The following is a 7,526-nucleotide window of genomic DNA, read 5'->3' on the forward strand; positions in this document are numbered from 1 at the left end:
TATGTGAACGAAGATAAGCTACTTATACATTATTTTCAAGACAGTCTAGTAGGATCGACTCTTCGGTGGTACAACCAGCTTAGTAGGGAAAAGATCCGATCCTGGAAGGACTTGGCATCAGCATTCTGTGAGCAGTACAAGCATGTATCGGATATGATGCCAGACCGGATGACTTTCTAAATGATGGAGAAAAAGCCGTCAGAAAATTTTAGACAGTATGCGTAGAGATGGAGGGACGTCTCGGCCCAAGTGAAACCCCCACTAACAAAAACGGAGATAACTGTTCTCTTTATCAATACCTTAAAGGCGCCATGTTATGACAAATTAGTGGGAAGTGCCACGAAGGACTTTGTGGATATTGTAATATCCGGTGAGCTTATAGAGAATGCCGTCAAGAGCGGTAGAATGGAAGGTCAAGAAAGTTCAAGAAGGGTAGCACCCATGAAGAAGAAAGAACTAGAAGCCCATATGGTGGGAATGGGAAGCCGTTACACCTCTAATCCAAACTCATATCCAAACCAGCCCTGACCTCGAAATTATCCACATCCGAATGTCTATTTCCCTCCTCAAAACCCTTACTATCAAACACTACCTCCTTACCCATCCTACCCCGTATATGCTACGAACAACCAAAGACCCATCGCCATATTCCCACAAAGCAATGTACCCGCTCAAAGTCAACCCAGAAACGAACAAAGGCCAGCAAGACCCAATCCTGAGAAACCGCAATTTACTCCTATTCCTGTGTCATACGGGGAACTGTACCCAAAACTCTTGGAGAAGCAATTAATATCTCTCCATTACATGGAACCCCTTAAGCCTTCATACCTGAAATGGTACGATCCAAACGCTAGTTGTGCATACCATGTCGGGAACCAGGGGCACTCTACGAAAAACTGCCTTGCCTTCAAAAGGAGAGTTCAAGAACTCATCGATGCGGGCATTCTGCGATTTGATGGTACTGGCGGTACGACCAGAAACCCCTTCCCAAACCACACCGAAGGGAATGTGAGCGCAGTGGGAGAAGAGGACAAACAGCAAAGTAGAAGATCGGTTTCTGAAATAAGAACACCTCTGCAGAAAATCTGGGAAGTGCTAGTTGAAAAGGGGTTGCTCTGTCATCTTAATTGAGTATTCGAAGGAAGAAATGTAAAAGGTCAAAGTTTTTGCGAATTTCATGGAATTGAGGGGCATGACATTCAATCCTACGAGGAGTTCAGGAGATTACTATAAAATATGATGGATAATAAGGAGATTGAGATTTTTTATAAAGGCAAAGAAGTCGATGGAGGAGAAACATGCGCCTCTGAAAATCAATCGTCAGGTTTCCTGTATAGCGCCGACCGACCGTTAATAATTTATTATGACGCGAAGAAGGAGCCGGTGAAACTAAAAGTGATAATCGAAGTACCATCTCCTTTCCTTTACAAGGACAATAAAGCAGTACCATGGAAATACGACGTCAATATCTTCACACCTGAAGATGAAAAACCCAAAACCATGACTGGAAGCGTTGGGGAAGTAGGTCATTTCACTCGTAGTGGAAGATGTTATTCAAAAAAGGTCGAACCAGTGAAGAAGAATAATGACTTGAAACAGAAAGGAAAAGCACCGATGCACGTGACCGAAGATGAGCATAAAACTGTGCCGGGACAAGAAGCTAAAAAGCCTGTAGACGAGGAGGAAGTACAGGAGTTCTTAAAATTTATCAAGCATAGTGAGTATAATGTGGTGGAACAATTGAGTAAACAGCCAGAACGAATCTCGGTATTATCTCTACTATTGAATTTAGAACCACACCGGAACGCTCTGCTGAAAGTGTTAAATCAAGCTTATGTGGCAAACAATATATCTGTTGAAAAGCTGGATAGGTGGGTGAATAACTTGAATGCGGATAATTTCATTTCTTTTAGTGATAATGAAATACCGCCCAATGGTAGAGGCTCCGTGAAAGCATTACATATCACAACCTGCTGCAAGGGTTACATAATACTGAATGTGCTCATCGATAATGGGTCAGCACTCAACGTCATGCCCTTGGCCACGCTTTTCAGAATTCCGATGGATCTATCCTATTTAAGGCCCTGTCATTCCACAGTAAGGGCATTCAATGGGACAAGACGTGAAGTCATGGGGAAGATTGAGATCCCTCTAGAAGTGGGTCCCTACATATATGATGTCGAGTTCCAAGTCATGGACATTACACCGTCATACAATTACCTTTTGGGAAGACCCTGGATCCATTCCGCTGGAGCGGTCCCATCATCCCTCCATCAAAAGGTGAAATTTATCATGGATGGCTGTTTGGTCACTGTCGAGGGAGAAGAAGATATTGTAGCATCTATTTCTACCGACACACCATACATTGAAGTGAGTAAAGATGCTATAGAATGTTCCTTCCGATCCCTTGAATTTGTCAATGCCACATTTGTCGCTGAGGGAAACAAAATTCCCGCCCCAAAACTGCCAAGAAATACCAGGATGGGTATCAAAATGACTGTGGGAAGAGGAGCCCGAGTAAGGAAAGCTTTGGGAAGGTATCTGCAAGGAATAGTTAGGGTCTTAAAGCCAGTACATCACAAAGCTCGATACAGTTTAAGGTTCCAACCAGATGTGCGTCAAAAATGGAAACAGTGGAAGAAAGATCAAGAAAGAAGGATCGCAAGAACTTAGGCCGAGAAATAGAATTGGAGCCCATAACGTTCCCTCCTTTGTCAAAAACATTTACATCTGCATGAATGATATACCCCGAGCAAAACAATCCACGAAGCACACTGTTAATTATTGAAAGGGGTCTTCAAAATATTAGTATAAATGTCATTGACAAAGGAAGTGATGCAATTAAGGATGTTACAACGATACGCCATTGTCTTCCTGGATTCGTTTTGAACAATTGGACTGCTGTGGAGCTCCTTGAAGTTTCTAAATATTCTCCAGAGTAATGCTCAATATTAACACTATTCTTTTTGTGTGCCCCTATGTAATAGTAGGGATTCTTTTGTAAGAGCTTATGATTTGCTCTTTATCATTTAAATGAACATCAATGAAGATGCATTTTGTCACGATCTTTTACATTATCACTAATTTCATAATCATTTTCTCAGCCTATCCTTACATTTGCCTCATGCCATGTCATAACATTCCGTTTGTTGGTTCCAATACTTTGATACTCCTCTATAGTTTCCTTTTCCATTTAACTTTCAAATGCTCAGATATCAACCACATGAACAAACCCGTTACGAGTCTTGAAATCGATTTTGAGAAGGCTGTTTGTTTAGGAGAATTCGAAGCCGAAGAAAATACTGAAGACTATGTCTCGTCTCCTGACTTGCTAAGAATGGTGGTACAAGAGGATAAACAGATTTTGCCTCATCAAGAATCTGTTGAAATAATAAATTTAGGAACTGAAGAAAGGAAGCAAGAGGTGAAGATTGAGACCTCTATTTCAGGGGGCACCAGGCACAATTTGATTGCTTTGCTCCGTGAGTACAAAGATGTATTTGCATGGTCATATCAGGATATGCCAGGATTGGATAAAGATGTAGTGGTCCATAAGCTCCCATTAAAGCCAGAATGCAAACCTATTCAACAAACGCTAAGACGAATGATACCTGAAATGCTGTTAAAGATAAAAGAGGAAGTCCAGAAGCAATTTGATGCTGGCTTCCTACAAGCCTCCAAATATCCAGAGTGGGTGGCTAATATAGTCCTGGTACCAAAGAAAGACGGCAAAGTACGAATGTGCGTGGATTATCTTGACCTGAATCGAGCAAGTCCTAAAGATAATTTTCCTTTGCCACACATCGATACATTGATGGATAATACAGCCAAGCATTCATTGTTTTCTTTCATGGATGGATTCTCGGGGTATAATCAGATCAAGATGGCCTCTGAGAATATGGAGAAAACTACTTTCATAGCAATGTGGGGATCATTTTGCTACAAGGTAATGCCGTTCGGATTAAAGAATGCTGGGGCAACATATCAGAGGGCTATGGTAACGTTATTCCATGACATGATGCATAAAGAAATAGAGGTCTACGTCGACGATATGATTGCTAAATCCCGAGGGGAAGAAGAGCATGTAGTGAACCTGAAGAAGTTGCTCGACAGACTGAGAAAGTTCCAACTAAAGCTCAATCCGGCCAAATATACGTTTGGGGCTACCTCGGGAAAATTGCTAGGCTTTATCATAAGCGAAAGAGGCATTGAAGTTGATCCAGATAAAATAAAAGCCATTCAAGAGTTACCACCTCCGCGCACGCAAAAAGAAGTCAGAGGATTTTTAGGGAGGTTGAACTACATCGCCCTATTCATCGCTCAACTTACAAACCAATGCGACCCAATCTTTTGACTTCTTCGAAAACACAACCCGGGAGAATGGAATGAGGAATGCCAGGTGGCCTTTGATAAGATAAAACAATATTTGTCTAGTCCTCTAATGCTAGTACCGCCAACTCCGGGAAGACCATTGATATTGTATTTGACTGTGTTTGAAAATTCAATGGGTTGCGTGCTGGGGCAACACGACGAGTCAGGAAAGAAAGAAAAAGCGATCTACTACCTCAGCAAAAAGTTCACTGAATATGAGGCAAAGTATTCGTCCATTGAAAAATACTGTTGCGCTATGGTCTGGGTAGCTCGGAGACTCAGGCAATATATGTTGTATCATACGACATGGTTAATTTCAAAGTTGGATCCAATAAAGTACATGATGGAATCACCTGCACTCTCAGGAAGAATAGCACGATGGCAGATCTTACTATCAGAATATGACATTGTCTATGTGAGCCAAAAGTCGATAAAAGGAAGTGCAATAGCTGATTTCTTAGCAACTCGAACAACGGAGGAATACGAGCCATTGAGATTTGATTTCCCGGATGAAAACTTGATGTGCATCACAGAAAAAGAATACGAGTCACCAAAAGAGAAGTCATGGAAGATGAGCTTTGATGGTGCATCGAATGCATTGGGGCATGTGATTGGAATAGTCTTAGTATCACCAGAAGGGAACCATTATCCGTTTACTGCCAGGCTGAATTTCTTCTGCACCAATAACATAACGGAATATAAAGCCTGTATCATGGGACTTCGTGCAGCAATTGAACGAAACATCGAAACCTTAGAGGTATATGGAGACTCAGCATTGGTGATTTACCAAATCCGTGGAGATTGGGAAGTGAGGGATTCAAAATTAGTCAAATATAGTGATCTCGTGGCAGGGTTGATTAAAGAATTCAAAGAAATAACTTTTAATTACTTCCCACGAGAAGAAAACCAATTGGCTGATGCCCTGGCCACTTTGGCTTCAATGTTCAAAGCAAACAGAGAAACAGAAATAATGCCTCTTCAAATGAGCATATACGAAGTCCCTACACATTGTTTCAACATTGAAAAGGAACCAGATGGACGACCATGGTTTTATGACACCTTAGAATATATCAAGAATAAAAAATATCCCGAACAAGCAAATGAGAATGACAAAAGAACAATCAGAAGAATGGCAGCGGGATTTGTTCTTGATGGGGACATCCTGTACAAAAAAAAGGAAGGATCAAGTGCTCTTGAGATGCGTGGATGATGTTGAAGCTAGAAAAATGCTTGAAGATTTCCATGAAGGAATTTGTAGGACACATGCCAATGGTTTCACTATGGCCAGGAAGATTATGAGACTCGGTTACTACTGGCTGACAATGGAAAGTGACTACATTAGTTTTGCACGATAATGCCACAAATGTCAAATTTATGGTGATAAAATTCATGTAGCCCTTCACCCCTTCACGTCATGACTTCTCCGTGGCCCTTTTCTATGCGGGGCATGGATGTTATAGGGCTAATTTCCCCAAAAGCTTCTAATGGACACCGATTAATTTTTGTGGTCATTGATTACTTCACAAAATGAATAGAAGCCACTTCGTTTGCCAATGTGACAAAGACGGCAGTTTGTAGGTTTTTGAAAAAAGAAATCATTTGTCGATATGGTTTGCCTGAAAGAATCATTTCAGATAACGCCATGAATCTGAACAACAAGATGATGAAGGAGGTGTGTGAACAATTTCAAATAAAGCATCATAATTCATCCCTATTGCCCGAAAATGAATGGAGCTGTTGAAGCGGCCAACAAGAATATTAAGAAGATTATTGGGAAAATGACCGAGACATATAAAGATTGGCACGAGAAGCTACCATTTGCTTTGTATGCATATTGTACATCTGTGCGGACATCTAAGAGAGCAACTCCTTTCTCTCTGGTTTATGGAATGGAAGCTGTGCTACCTATCGAGGTTGAGATCCCTTCTCTACGAGTCTTAATGGAATCGAAACTAGAAGAAGCAGAATGGGTTCGAGCTCGATATGATCAATTGAACCTCATCGAAGAAAAACGTTTAAAGGCAATCTGTTATGGACAGATGTACCAGAAGAGAATGATCGTGGCCCATGACAAGAAAGTACGACCAAGAAAATTTCATGAAGGAGAACTCGTGCTGAGAAAGATTCTCCCAATACAAAAAGCCCTGCGAGGAAAATGGGCACCAAATTGGGAAGGTCCATACATCGTAAAGAAAGCATTCTCGGGTGGTGCTTTAATTCTCACCGAGATGGATGGGAAGGAGTTACCGAATCTAGTGAACTCAGATGCTGTGAAGAAATACTATGCTTGAAAAAGAAAATCAAGATGAAAACCCGAAAAGGGTATATTAAAAAAAAGATTAGGATGAAAACCCGAAAGGGCATTCTAATGAAGCAAACCCGGGCTTAAAGAACAAGGCGTTTCGAACGGTGGGTCAAACAGTGAGACTATAATATTTGAAGCATTTATGAAAGCTCGAAATCTTCTACGCAAGAAGCCATGCTCGAAAAGATTATTGATGAAGGAACGTAGAAGAGTTCATGTGTTGAATATCTAGAGCATTTGTATCTGTTGAATGCGATCCCGTTTCTCTTTATGATACCTTTTACTATTTGTAGTTAATTTTCTTTGTTTGTTGCCTTTGAAATAAAGGTGAGGCATCCTGTTTATCCCTACCTGATCATTTTCATGCATCTCATTATGCGGTTTATTTACATGATAAATAGTGAAATGACATACTCTAAACAAAAGTAATGTTAAGCATTACCTGGATGAAAATTTGACAAATACAAGACCCTCCAAGCAAGGACAAAGTTCAACCAGGGGCAAAAGATCGATATCTGATAAACACGGATTACTCGTGAAACTTATAGACGGGTATAAAGCATGAAGAGAAAGTCAAGAGTCAAAGCAATGAACGCAGATCATCAAAAATCGTGAGGAAAAGACATACGACAAACATGCCTAGGGCGCATAGCATAATCATGTAGGCATAAAGGCATTTAAGACAAACATGTACATATCATGATAACATCATGCATGACATATACATGTACTCTAATATAGCAAGAAGATGTGATGATAGCTGTACTGAATCAAAGGAAAAGACACCTGAGCTCCATCAGATGACAGGTTTTGGTATTTTGATGTTTTTATTTTTCAAAATTCAACTCAT

The sequence above is a fragment of the Gossypium hirsutum genome, chromosome A06, assembly GCF_007990345.1.
Source record: "Gossypium hirsutum isolate 1008001.06 chromosome A06, Gossypium_hirsutum_v2.1, whole genome shotgun sequence".
Lineage (NCBI taxonomy): Eukaryota > Viridiplantae > Streptophyta > Magnoliopsida > Malvales > Malvaceae > Gossypium > Gossypium hirsutum.